Genomic DNA, 13,787 nt, shown 5'->3' with positions numbered 1-13,787 from the left:
CGTATAGGTTCGCATTCGCTTCACTCTTCATGATGAGCCTAGGTATTGCAACAAGAATGCTGCAACTCCTAGGGCTACCAGCTTTATTTATCAACCCGGGGTTTGTACAAACTTGGAGGTGACAGTGCTATATGCACAAGTAAAAGTGAAGGTCCTTCCTGTTGTCATTGCTCATCTGGCAAGAGACACCAGGGGTTCCAAGCCAGACTTCTATAAGGTCAGAAGAAGGTTAATTATTTGATGGAAGAAGAGCAAATCTATTCTAAGAGAGAGCTACTCTACTACAGTAATGAAGAAAACAACATGTAATGCTAAACCACACCATAACCTAACTAACCATCTAAACAGTTATGCTAAACAGAATTGCTAAATCAACACTAACCTAATGCTGCTATCTAAGTTGCAGAGGTAAAGAGCATTAAACTATACTAAGGTGTAAGCAAAGGAACTAAACTAAATCTATTTTCAAGTGGAAGAGCAGTCAGAGATCAAAATTGGTGAAAGGAGGACGTAAGGACGCAGTAGTGCATAGGGACCATTGGATCGATCAATGAACAGAAGATGGACAGCGGAGATCTTATCGCGGGGGCTTAAGTGAATAGATGGATGAACAGGGTTAACGAACAAGATGAACGATAGAGATCTTATCGCGGGTGATTTAGTGAATAGGTGAATGAACAGGGTAACGAAGCAGATGAACGGCGAAGATCTTATTGCGAGGAATTAAGTGAATGGATGGATGAACAAGGTAACGAAGTAGATGAACGACGGAGATCTTATCGCGAGGAATTAAGTGAATGGATGGACAAACAGGGTAACAAAGCAGATGAACGATGAAGATCTTATCGCAAGGAATTAAGTGAATGGATGGACGAACAAGATTAATCGGCAGATGAACGACAGAGATCTTATCGTGAAAGAAACGTGTGGAAATGATGGAGTGGGTTTTCGGAGGCGGTAAGCAGTTTCTTGTGCGCCCTCAAAGCTGTAAGTTGTATTTTGAAATTTCATGCGATTAGCCTAACTAGGTGACACGTAGCACGGGAAAACCACTTTTCTTGCGTGCTCTCGGGTAGATAACAGTCGTGCAAGAATCCATGCGAGATTGTGTGATAGCCGTCGGATCAAGCTAGACAAATCGACGGTGGAGATTGGCCAAGCTAGTTGGCGAGTGGGTGACGTGATAGCCGTCAGATCAGGCTAGACAAATCGATGGTGGAGATTGGGGCGCATAAAGTATTGAGGTGACGCGATAGCCGTTGGATCAAGAGACAAATCGACAGTGGAGATTAGAGCGCATAAAGTAGGTGGAAGACTTCGCGCGCAATGGCTGTTGGGTAAACTAATGAATCGGACGGTGATTGGTCAGGTTTGTTGTGGATCAGACGGTGAGGAAACGATGCATGAAGAACGTGCTGAAGGAGGTTTCAAATGAAAACGACAGAAAAACCAGTGAGGGTGAGGGTGGACCAAGAGTGAGGGAAAACGATGATAATGAAATGAAACAAGTAACTGCATCAAACAACAAACTCCAAAGCTCATGCGAGAACTAGAAACCTGTGTTTTTGGGGTTGCTGAAGGGTCTCTTCCTCAAGTCATGGTCCCAGAGGGAGGAGGTGAGGCCGAGACACCTGCGGACAACCTTATGGTGATCTTTTTCTCCTAGCTAACCTGCTAATTGAAAAAAAACACAAATGGAAGTAAACTAAAGCACAACCGATCTACTCTACACTACTGTAATGGGAATGCAGCTACTTAAGAAAATGAACAGAAAACCAGGAAGCTATGTTATACTGTTGTAATGGAAATGCAGCTACTTAAGCAAATGAACAGAAAACCAGGAAGCTACTTAAGCAAATGAATAGAACCAGGAATCTACTTAAGCAAATGAACAGAACCAAAAATCTATGCTAGCATACATGTACAATAAAGAGGAGCTTTGGCTACTCGGGTTGGGCCCTAACCCAAGAGCTTCAGCCCTCTGAGTTAACTCAGTGCTAGCTCAAAACAGAACTCATCTTTATTATAAAAACCATGGATTACATAACAAACTGTCACAAGTCTTGTAGCTCAAAAATAAAGTAGAGTTTTTCAATAAAAATACGAATCCTACTGAGGTCCTAAGCCTCTCTACCTATACATCTAAAGTCTCCAACAACTTCCTTCCCATTAGGGAGGCTTGGCTCCCCACTCAAGATAAACTGGTTTATGTCACTTTCACTTGCTCGGCTGTCTTTTAGTCCTCATGATTTGGTTATTTGCACTCCGAGCTGATGGAGGAATATTCGAATGGAGGGGTAGTAAATGAGGAGGATTTACCTCCTATAATTCCTCTCCCTTGTCCCATTCGAGTTTTGACCAAGGTCTTTGCCACAATTCCTTGCTTTTATCCTTTATTCCTGCATTTTTCCTTGCTTTTATCCTTTATTCCTACATTACATGCACATTAGACCACAAAGCAAAATATCCAACTCTAACTCATCTCATAAACAAAATATAATCAAAAGTATGCAACAAGTTGTGAGAATAGTTGGTTTGACTAAGCTAGGAGGTGGATTAAGACCAATTAAGGCCTATATAATTACCCAATGATGAGGCTCATCATCACCCCCCTACTGAAAGTGTTGCTCATCCTCTGAGCAACTTAGTCAATTTCCATGTCCTTCATGGCTCTGGTAGCCTCTCTGACATCCCATGCTTCTGTTGTGGTCTCTTCTTCTTGTTTATAGAAGCCTGCTTTCCTTTCTACTTCTTCCCACTGCCTCTTTTCCTCTTTTTTTTTTCTCCCTTATAGCATCCCTAGGAGTAGTGGTAGACTGAGTTTTAGGCCTATCCAATTGACCTTCAACCTTTGCATTGATTGCTTATACATAGGTGTCCTGTTGAGTGCCTCTCTCAACCTTTGAGGGGAGTGATATTCTCTGATCTTCAAGCTGTGTGGCAGTGTTTTCCATCTCCTTTAGCAGGCATGTATATTATCATCTCTTAGCAGCCTAAACATATCCTCAAAATGTGAAATTGCTTGCTCTTGGGCAGCAAGATATCTAGGTGCCAACTGAGGATCATTTGAAATTAGATTATGGGTGTTGATTAGGGCCATGGGATTTGATTGTTCAACTCTGATGAAAAGAGGTTCATTTTTCTCTCTGGCCAATATTCTTTTCATCTCTGCAGCCCTTGACTTCTCATGGTTCATCGATGATGCCAAAGCCATTAATTGTAGATCTCCTAGCTCTGCATTAGGATCCCAAATATTCATGTCTGTGAGGGCCATGTTGTGCAAGTAAAACTCAGCCATTTTGGCCCTATCCTCTAGTGCACTTTGATCATAAAGATCAATAAATTGCCTGCAGTCTTGAAATGGCATGGTGCCCCTTTGTGCTAGTGTTTTAATCTAAAATTGCAGCCATTGTTCTCTAAGGTAAAGAGCATAGGATTTAGCTGGCATCCTACACTGGATGGCCTCCAAGGAGAGGCTAGCCATACATGCTAGTTGGTTTTCCTTTTCCTGCAGCTGTCCTCTCAGGGGCCTCTAGAGACACCCTAGGTGACTCCTCCTTGTGTTCTTCCCCTTCTGTTTCAATGCCTTCTTCCTCTCTGACAGAAGGACTAACATCATAGATGAGGGTTTTGATGTCATCCTCTGCTGGTAAGTCTCTGAAGACTGACCATTTTATAGGGATCCTGAGGTTTTGGAGGGCATCCTCAATGAGGATTTTGATCAAACCATGGTGAGCCAACTGTTGGGAATTCCCTTCCTTTACTTTGTTGCTGGAGTCTATGAGTGATTGCATCAAGAAATAGGGTATGCTGAGTCTTTGGTGAACTGGTGTTTCTACCCCAAATCTTAGTTCTTCAAGCATCCTAAAATGGTAGCCATAAACAACATTGTATCTACCCTCATATGATATATATTTGATGAGTTGGTAGCCTACCTCACACCATGGACATGGAAGACTGTCCCTCCTTACTCCATTTTTATCCTCTATGGGTTCTTCACCTTCTAAAAAGAATTTCCTTTTTGCCACCTGACTATCTACTTTGTCTTCTTTTCTCCATGCAATTCCTAGGGGAAGTGTGGTGACCCTACTGATGAACTCTGGGGTGAGATCTATAGTGAGCCCTCTAACTATAACAGTGGCACAGATTATGTTGTGTGGAGTGAGGTAATGAGCAAATTCTTGAGAAAATAGAGTTTCATGTGTATGTAATCCACTAGCTTTTTAGAGGACTTCTAGTTCATTTGCTTGTAAATGGGGATGGATTTTTAGATCCTACCTCTTTAGAATGGTGGCAGTGGACAATTCTCTTGATATTCCCTCTTGAACCCCTCTCTGCCTATCCTGTAGACTGCCTCTGTGTATCCTGTAGACTGCTCTTGTAGGAATTCTCTTGCAGAATGATGGATCCTTGCTTCCAGTGGGTGGCCAGAGTTATGAGAGCTACTTGAGTGAGGGAGTTTCAAGGAGGTGGAATGCATGAATGCATGCAAACGATGTTTTGTTTCCCTTTATACCACCTCATCATTCCCACTCCTTGTAATCAACTCCCACAGTTGTTAAATCCATAGTTAACCACTTCTTGTCCTACTCCTCCTCTGTTCTTTGAGTTGACTGCAGCCATGTGTGAGAGGACACCCTGCTTTGTATGTGATGATTGAACGAAGGTGGCCAAGTTAACTGGCCACCTTTTCACTTACAAACCAACTACCTCGTAACCTTTACAACTTTTGATCAAATGATGCATATGAGTGAGTGAGTGGGATACTTACCTGTGGTCTCGATGCCATGCTGCAGTTTGTCGAGGATCAAAGGTGTTGCGTTGTTCATTTGCTGCATGGTCATTCTTCTTCTTCCTCTGTTGCCTGCTGATGGTTTATTGGCTTTTGCAGGTGTCTGTGACTGAAGATCTGATGTTGTTGCTATTGTGGAGCTCCTGGATCATCCTAGTGAAGACTTTGTAGCTGATGATTGATATTCTGTGGGATAGGGTGATGGTAATGGTTGAGGTGATTGGTTAGATCATGTCTAGTATGAATTTTGGGGACCTAACCAATCTACCATTCAGGGGATCCTATAGAAAACACAATATTTACCTAAATTGAAGCAATGAAGTGAAAAAAAATGGAATTGATGGAGGGATGCATGGTAAGGAGTGGAGGAGATGAATATATGTGAGGCAGGGTTCCCTTTGGATCTTCTCTTTGCTCCTTGATTGTCTTTCTCACCCACCTACAAATAACAATTATGTCTTTTTTTTTTTTCTTTTATTATTATATTTTTTTTTAAAAACACCTAGGCTGCCTCAGAGAGGTTTTCACCCTAGATATCTGCCCTGGGTGCCTCAAGGAAGGTTTTCACCCAGGGATCTTCTTACTCTTTTTCATTTTTTCTCATCCTTGGGCCGCCTCACGAGGTTTTCAACCCAAAGATGGGACTCAGGCACCTCATGGAGGTTTTCACTTGAATCCTTATTCTTTTTTCTCTTTTTCAGTGCCATGATGAGGGAGGAGCCAGAACTTGCTCCACCATTATCACTCTCTTATTTATATTGTCAATGAACTCTTGTTTTGATAAAGGCCTCTTGTACATTTTCAATCAGTGTCCATTAACAAGCAATGGAATGGCTTCTTCATCTATAGTTCTGATTTGCACTGAACCATTATCATGGCATCTTTCCACCACATAAGGTCCGAGCCATCTTGTCCTTAGCTTGCCCTTGAAGTCTTTATACCTGGAATCATATAACAATGCCTAATCTCCCTCTTGAAATTGCTTCTCCTTAATATGTTTGTCATGCCAGATCTTCCTTTGAAGCTAAACTATCTTTGTATGTAGGAGGGCCTGCATTCTGAATTCATCCAAGCCATTCAAATGGAACAATCTTTCTTTCTGTGCATGACTAAGATCCAAATCTAGTTGGGCTACCATCCTCAATGTGTTATATTCAAACTCAATGGACAACAAATCCTTTTTCCCATAGACCAGCTCATAGGGTGTAAATCCAGTGGTGGTCTTCCATGTTGTATTATAGGCCCAGGTGGCCTCAACTAGTCTCTCTGCCCAATCCTTCCTGCTGCTGCTCACTACCTTGGTTAAGATGTTCTCCAGTGCCCTGTTGGTCACCTCCACTTGCCCATTATCTTGTGGAGGTCCTATGCTTGATTTTGTGATGGCTGAGCAATTCTTCAATCATGTTGGAGGTAAATTGGCTGCCTTGGTCTATGACTAGCTCTCTAGGGTACCCAAATTTGTAGAATATATTCTCTCTTAGGAACTTAGCCACCTTCTCTTCTGTTGTTGCCTTAATTGCCTTGGTTTCAGCCCACTTAGTCAAATAATCAGTGCACATAATGATGTATTGTTTTCACTTTGAAGGAGGGTTGATAGGCCCAATGAAGTCCATGCACCACTTGTCAAATGGCTCGAAAGTCACTTGAGGTTGTAGGGGAATTTCATCTCTTGAAGTAGGCTTTCCCATCTTCTAGCACCGATCACATTGACTAATGTACTTTTTCACATACTGATGAAGAGTAGACCAATAATAGCCTGCTTGCACCACTTTGAATGTTGTCCTCTTTCCTGCAAAATGACCTCCACAAGGCCCATCATGACAGGTCAGAAGGATGTCTAAAACTTCCTTTACCCTTACACACCTTCTCAAGATTTGATCTGGGCCAAGTTTGAACAGATTGCCCCCAATCCAGGTGAAGGGGGCGCTTTTCCAGACTCTCTTGCTCTTTTCTTTGGAGGGCAAGTTTGGTGGGAATTGTGTTGATACCAAATAGTTTTCTATATCAACAAACCATGGGGAGAGAACTGAGATAGCAAACAAATGCTTGTCTGGTAACTGGTCATCAACCATTCCTTCTTCACCTGTAATCATATTCATCCTGGATAGAAAGTCTGCAACAACATTTTCCTTACCAGGCTTATTAATAATAGTTAGATCAAACTGCTGTAATAAAAGCAACCATCTTATAATTCTAGCATTCACATCTGGTTTGTTCATTAAATATTTGATTGCAGCATGATCAATATGCACAAATGTTTGATAGCCTGTAATGTAATGCCTAAATTTGTTTAATGAATGCATAATAGCCAGGAGTTCCTTTTTGGTCACAGTATAATTTAGCTCAACCTTTGACAGGTTCTTACTGGTAAAATAGATGGCATAGGGCAATTTCTCCTCTTCCTAACCTAAGGCTGCTCCTATGGCTTTGTGTTAGGCTTCAGCATGAATATGAAAAGGGAGGGCCCAGTTTGGGCCTCAAAGAATTGGTGCAGTGGTTAACTTACCCTTTAGAATTTCTAAGGCCTCTTGAAAAATCTTTGACCATATAAACTCAGAATCTTTGGCCAACAACCCAAACAAAGGAGAGGCCAACTTGTTGAAGTCCTTTATGAACCTTCTCCAGCTAACCCTAAGAAACTCCAGACATCTCTCTGCTTTCGTGGAGGTGGGACCCTTTGGATGATTGCTATTTTGTTTGGGTCCACCTGCAGTCCTTGCTGAGATATTGAATGACCTAGCACAATCCCTTCAGTCATTAAGAATTCACATTTTTCTGGACTGAGAGACAGATTCATTTCAATGCATTTGTGTAATACTTTGCCTAGGTTAGTCAGGGCTTCTTGGAAATCACAGCCATAAGGTGTAAAATCATCCATATAAATTTCCACCGCATCATGTACTAATTCAACAAAAATACTCAAGACTGCTCTCTAGAAGGTGGCAGGAGCATTGCATAGGCCAAAAGGAAGGACCCTATAGGCAAAAGTACCCCAAGGATAGGTGAATTTGGTCTTATCATGGTCTTCTGGGTAGATTTGGATTTGGTTGTACCCACTGAATCCATCCAAGAATGAAAAAAAACTTCTTCCCTACCAGGCCATCTAGAACTTGGTTAATGAAAGGTAGGGGAAAATGATCCTTCTTTGTGGCTTTGTTCAACTCCCTATAACCGACACAAATCCTCCACTTACCATTTTTCTTGGGAACTAACACTAAAGGAGAGACCCACTCACTGTCTGAGATAGGGTAAATGAATCCTGCATCTAGCAGTTTTTGCATTTCTTCTTTGACTATGTCTTTAAGAGCTGGATTCATCCTCCTTTGTGGTTGCCTGACTGGCTTACAACCTTCTTTGATGTATATGTGGTGAGTACACACTGAGGGGTGTACTCCCTTCATTTCCTTATAACTCCAAGTGAAGGCTTCTAGGTTTTCTCTCAACATGTTGCATAGCTTTTCCTCTTCTAAAGCAGAAAGAGATGGATTAATTTTCAAAGTTTTCTCTGGGCCAAATTCTATGATTTTGACACGGAGTGGGTTGGAATTGGCCAAGCATAAGTCAATTGGATGATTTTTCTGGGTTTCCCTTACTTCTTCTTCTAATGGTAGTGAACTAGGATGTGGACTTTGGAGCAGGTGTTCAATTAAGTCATCCTCATCTTGCTATCCTCCTCCTATGGTTGCTTCCAAAGCATAAAGTTGGGCAGAATAAACCTCATCTTCTTCCTCCTGCTCCAACCATAAAGGTAAATCATGCTCTAGGGTAGTGTTGTGCCCTACAACAACCCCCCATTTCATATCATCTGTATTTACAAACAATTAACATATGAAATGGGTCCCTTTTAATAAATTAATTGGTATTAATGAATTTGTTCGGAAAAGGTATGATAATCAAAAGTGTTTGTGAATTGGAGCCTTTTTCGAATAACAATGTTTCCAAAATAAAACAATCTTTTGTTATTACGATAAAGCGATCGCAAGATCGCGTATCGCAATGACAAGAGAGATGCATTTAAACGACACTTCGGTCTTTGCCGATGCGATATCGCTATCGGCGATCGGCGGTATTCAATGCATACACAAAAAAGAGCACATATCTTATACCCCGATGCGATGCTATATCGGCGATCGGCTATCGGCACTGCCTCTTATGGGAAAACGCTTTAAGTTTTAAACCCCGACCCGATGCGATATCGCTATCGGCCGTCGGCGGTATCCCATGCACTTTCATAAGGCGCTCAGGTCTTTCCCCGATGCGATGCGATATCGCTATCGGAAGTCGGCAAATCACTTAATATGCATCTGGTAATGTGTTCACATGCTAGTCCGATGCGATATCGCAATCGGCGTTCGCCAGGGCTACTTTCAAACGATAGTGTAACTCTTTCCCCCATGCGATGCGACATTGTTCATCGGTAATCGGCATTTCCAAAAAAGCGATTGCTTTAAGCTTTAAAGTTATATTTAAATCCGGTGGATAAAGCGCAGATTTCAAAATGCCGTTAAATGCAGGGATAAGGTAATGCATGCGTATTTAATAACTTTGCCCCTTCGATTAACGAATACTTGCGTCTAAGGCATTATCATATCTGTTGCACGCGTTAGGAGGTCATTCAACTGAATAACAGTGTAAAGGTCATTTAATGGGTAGCAGGCCTTAAAAACACCATTAATGCATATGCGATCTCTTACCAGTGATTGGATCCGCAGCCACTTTTTGAAAATTAATAGCGCCACGCTTCAAGTGATATATATCTTTCCCTTTATGCTTTGTCTTCATTATTTCTCGTGTTACGATTTCTCTTGCGCTTGTGTAGAGTTCGTTTGTTGAGAAAAGCCTGAACATGATGGGGAAGAAAAATAAGAGGAGTTCTGGTTCTACTACAACACCTGTTGCAGGTCAAGCTGCTTCAATTTCGAAGAAAGGCTTAATCTCGGACACTACGTGCACTGGTCTTGCTAGGACCACATGGCAGGGCACATATAATCTGTTGGAGGCCGAGCAACCAAAAGTGACAGTGAGAACGGCTAGTGTAGATGTATTAAGGAAGTCTGATGCGACGCTCAAAGACTTGGCCGACTCCTTTTTACACAGAATAGCGGCCAGAGAGCAGGTTCTCCCTTACATAGATGTGGTGCGCTGGGCAATTGAAGAAATCCCCATCACTGATAGAACTTTCCATACAAGGGACGGAAGGATTTTCGGGTCATTCAAGCCTGATGACCTGAGGCGAATGTATCATCTGCCTGAACCGGAGCTAGTCTACAACAGAACCTTCGTGGAGAAATTCGCAAAAGAAAATGAATCACCATCCGAACCCCTCCGAGATTGGAGGCAGAACCCAGCCAAGCACAAGCATGAAAGTTCGGGTAAGTACTCCAACGTTTCTTTGGCTTCTCCCTATTGCTATGCGGGGATTATGATGTGTAGATTGTGGGGATTACATGACTCCGTTAATATCAATATTGACATGGTTCCCTTAATGGAAGCGGCTATCAATGCTATAATCATGGATTGGGCCACTATTCTTTCTGATAAGTTGGTCGTAGCTATTCGTGAATTCAGAAACAAAACTATAGTCACCGAAAGGAAAATCCCGCCATTTTATTATTCTGCTTACATTATGGATACTCTGTGTCTTAATTCTGAGTTTCCTGTCCTCGGTTGGAGATGGACCACCCAAGATCCAACACCCATTCATGTATACCATCAGAAATTGTGGAAGTCCTCTTACAAGGACCATTTGTACCAAATTTGTAATGGTTTCATGGTGCCCATTTACTATTCTATTTATGACAGACCCATTTCCAGAATTTCCTATGAAGCTTCTTTCGACTTACCAGCCGTAGCAAGTTGGTTCGGGGAGGAGTATTTCACCTATATCAGAGTTTTTGGGAGTAAGGCTAGGCCGCATGTCCTCCCTTTATATATCCCAGACAAGCTGTTAGCCCGGGAAATCTGTTACCAGATTATGGCCGAGAGTGTCACACAAACTCTCAAAGAAGAGAAGAAGAAAGGTTGGCCCTCTTTTCCTTTAAGAATTGGGGTTTTTACTCTGCTTAATTACAAGCACGCAGAAAAAGAAGCGACAAAAATCCAAGCTTTATCCTTGGCCACTCTCCCAAGCAGACTCTATGATCCAAAGCAAACTGCCTACACTGCCCTAGAACAAGCAAAATTAACAAAAGTTGATCATCAAGAGGATATGTTTGATGACCTGTTCGCAGGTACCGAGACAATAAGCCAAGCCAAACAGCTTGCAATAATGAAATACAATGATGAGGCGTTGACTGAGTTTAATAAACTTAGGGAACAGAGGTTGCAAACTCTGCCCCTAGAGTTATTATCCACAACCCCAGCGTCTTCCTCAAGCGAGCTTGGTCGGCAACAGATACATTCACCTCCTGTTACAACTAAAGAACAGGATAAACAACAGGAGGAAAGGCAGAAGAAGCTGTAGGCTGAGAAGCAGAGAAAAGAGCAAGCAGAGAGGCAGAAAAAGGAGCAGATAGAAAGGCAGCAAAAAGCAAAGAAGGAAGAAGAGCAGAGGAAGAAGAAGGAAGAAGAAAAACTGAAGAAAGAACTAGCAGATAGGCAGAAAAAGGAATTGGAGGAGCAGCAGCGGAAAACGCAAGAGGAGCAACAGCGAAAAGCACTTGAAGAATAGCAGAAGTTAGAACAAGAAAAAGAACGGAGCAAAGCCCATACAGAGCAACATAAGCAAACCTCCATCGATCCTGAATTGATTAAACAATGGAACCAATTCGATTCCATTATCAGTGGTAAGGAAGGCTCCAAAGACACAGGCTCCTCTAAAACAAGCGATGCGCCCGATACCACTTCTTCTCAGGTTCTAGGAGGAACCAGCGGCCCACCCATTTCACAGGATGTCGAGGTAATCAATAAGGACCCTTCCGATCAAATTGTTCTCCAGGTGGAAGAAATTCCTCCCCTGGATATTTTCTACAGCCCAAAGCATAGAGCCGTTATTAAGCGCTCTAAGAAAAGACGAAGGCTTGATCAACCTTCTATCTTGCCTGAGCAAACAGTCACGGGCAATATGGTCTGGAAGGAGGATTTGGATCCCTCCGACGATCTAACAAAGTTGTCTCAATTCGCGGGAGCGTATTCCGCAGCAACTATCGACAAAGCATCGGAGGTGAGTCTTCTGTTGAAGACTAAGGACCATGAAATATATGCTTTACAGGCAGAGGTAATTGAAGCAAAAAACAAAGCAGCACAGGTGGAAGAGCAGTTGCTGGCTCAACAGCAGGAAAACAATTTGTTAACCCAGCAACTGCAAATTGAAAGACAAAGGATAGACCAAAGTGAAACTCAGAAGGCAAAAGAATTGTCGGAGGCATTGTCACAGTTGAAAGCATCAAATGAGCTGATGATGAAATCGAAAGATGAGCAAATAGCTCAACTATCAACACAGCTCGAAGGTATCAAGAGCACACAGAATGTGAAAGTCTTCAGAGCAGAGGCAACTCAAATAAATGGAGCATTACTGTCTCAGATCAGACTTTTATGTCAAAAACTTGCTAAGGCTGAGCAATTATGCGAAATATCTACAACAGTGTGTGAGCAAATAGAGAAGGCCAGGAATGAGCTAGATCAGGCCGAAGAAGCCATATCCGATTATATTGAGTGGCAAGACACTGACGAAGGGAAAGCGGCGAATTTGTCCCGAATCCATGAAGCGTACAAAGACATCCTCTTCACGGAATGGAACACTCAGGTAATGAAAGCAGAAAGGGCGGCTTCCAGGTGTAAAATAATTGCCAGCAATATGATCGACCTAGTCAATGATACACTTTATTTGGCAAACATGATCTCCAAGTGCACACCTGGAAGCATAACAACAGCAGATATGCTTGAACAAACAAATTATCATGACTTGGAGGAACAGAGGAAGTTAATTACCGGAGTAAATACTTTAACCTCTGATGCATATTGGCTCTTTCTAGTCAAGCCACATACTCAAAGGTCTGCTCTCAAGTGTTTAACAGATGCCCTCGGATGCCTGATCCCCGACATTCAAGATGCTACATATGATGCCCAACTAACTTCGCGTCTCAACACTCCACCAGAAGTAGAGCCAATGCTGGCGATATGTCAGCTAAGGAGTAAAGGCAAAGAAACCACCGAATGAAGCATTGCCGCCAACTGCCAGATTGCCAAGAAAGATGGAACAAACATTTATTGATGCCAATTTAATAGCCTTTCAGTTGTTTAGATATTTAGATTAGTATAGTATTTATAGACCCTTTCATTGTTTTGGAAAGGGTCGTAAAATTTTGTAATAGACTTAAAGGCTGAAGTTTGCACTATTGTGCTTCAGTCTATATTCTTTTGTGAAACTCGACCAACGGTTCTGAATTTTGATTAGAAGGTTGTTTTACACAATTGCGCACGACTGTCTGTTGTTTGGAATGCTTTCTGATTTAAAGGAAGGACTGCGACATAGTGATTAATATACTGGATTGATCGAGCAGCTTACATGGTACTATTATCTGTATCTGTGTTCTTTCTTATTATATGAATTACTGTGTTATTATCTTTGCTATTGTTGAATGTATGTATGCGATATAACAGCGAATCTTCATCTCGTTTCACTATTGAATGTTTTGGTGATTTGTTATCTCTTTCACTCATGCATGTATCAACGATATGAATGATTAAGTGTAGTAATTCGCTCTAATCGCTCTGCATAACTAATTATGCAGAGCAATGTTTAAATGGTTTAAACATCCATTCTTAAAGCGTTAGAGTCATCTATATGCCTGCCTTAAAGCACAGATCATCAAACGCTACGCTTTACCAAGTGATAAGTCCCGGGATTAAATTATAGTTATTACATTTCGCTTATAGATTAGTTGTTCGCTTATTACCATCTTATGTCATAAATCACTCATCCATCCCGTTTTACTTATAATTCTTGGGAAACTGGTCCCATTATCCCCAGTCGGAACCACTATTCCAAACGGAA

Source organism: Pinus tabuliformis, chromosome 3_2, assembly GCF_031772625.1.
Source record: "Pinus tabuliformis cultivar Carrire ecotype Pingquan chromosome 3_2, CPIR1, whole genome shotgun sequence".
In the NCBI taxonomy this organism is placed as follows: domain Eukaryota; kingdom Viridiplantae; phylum Streptophyta; class Pinopsida; order Pinales; family Pinaceae; genus Pinus; species Pinus tabuliformis.
Note: the sequence above shows the minus strand (reverse complement) of the source record.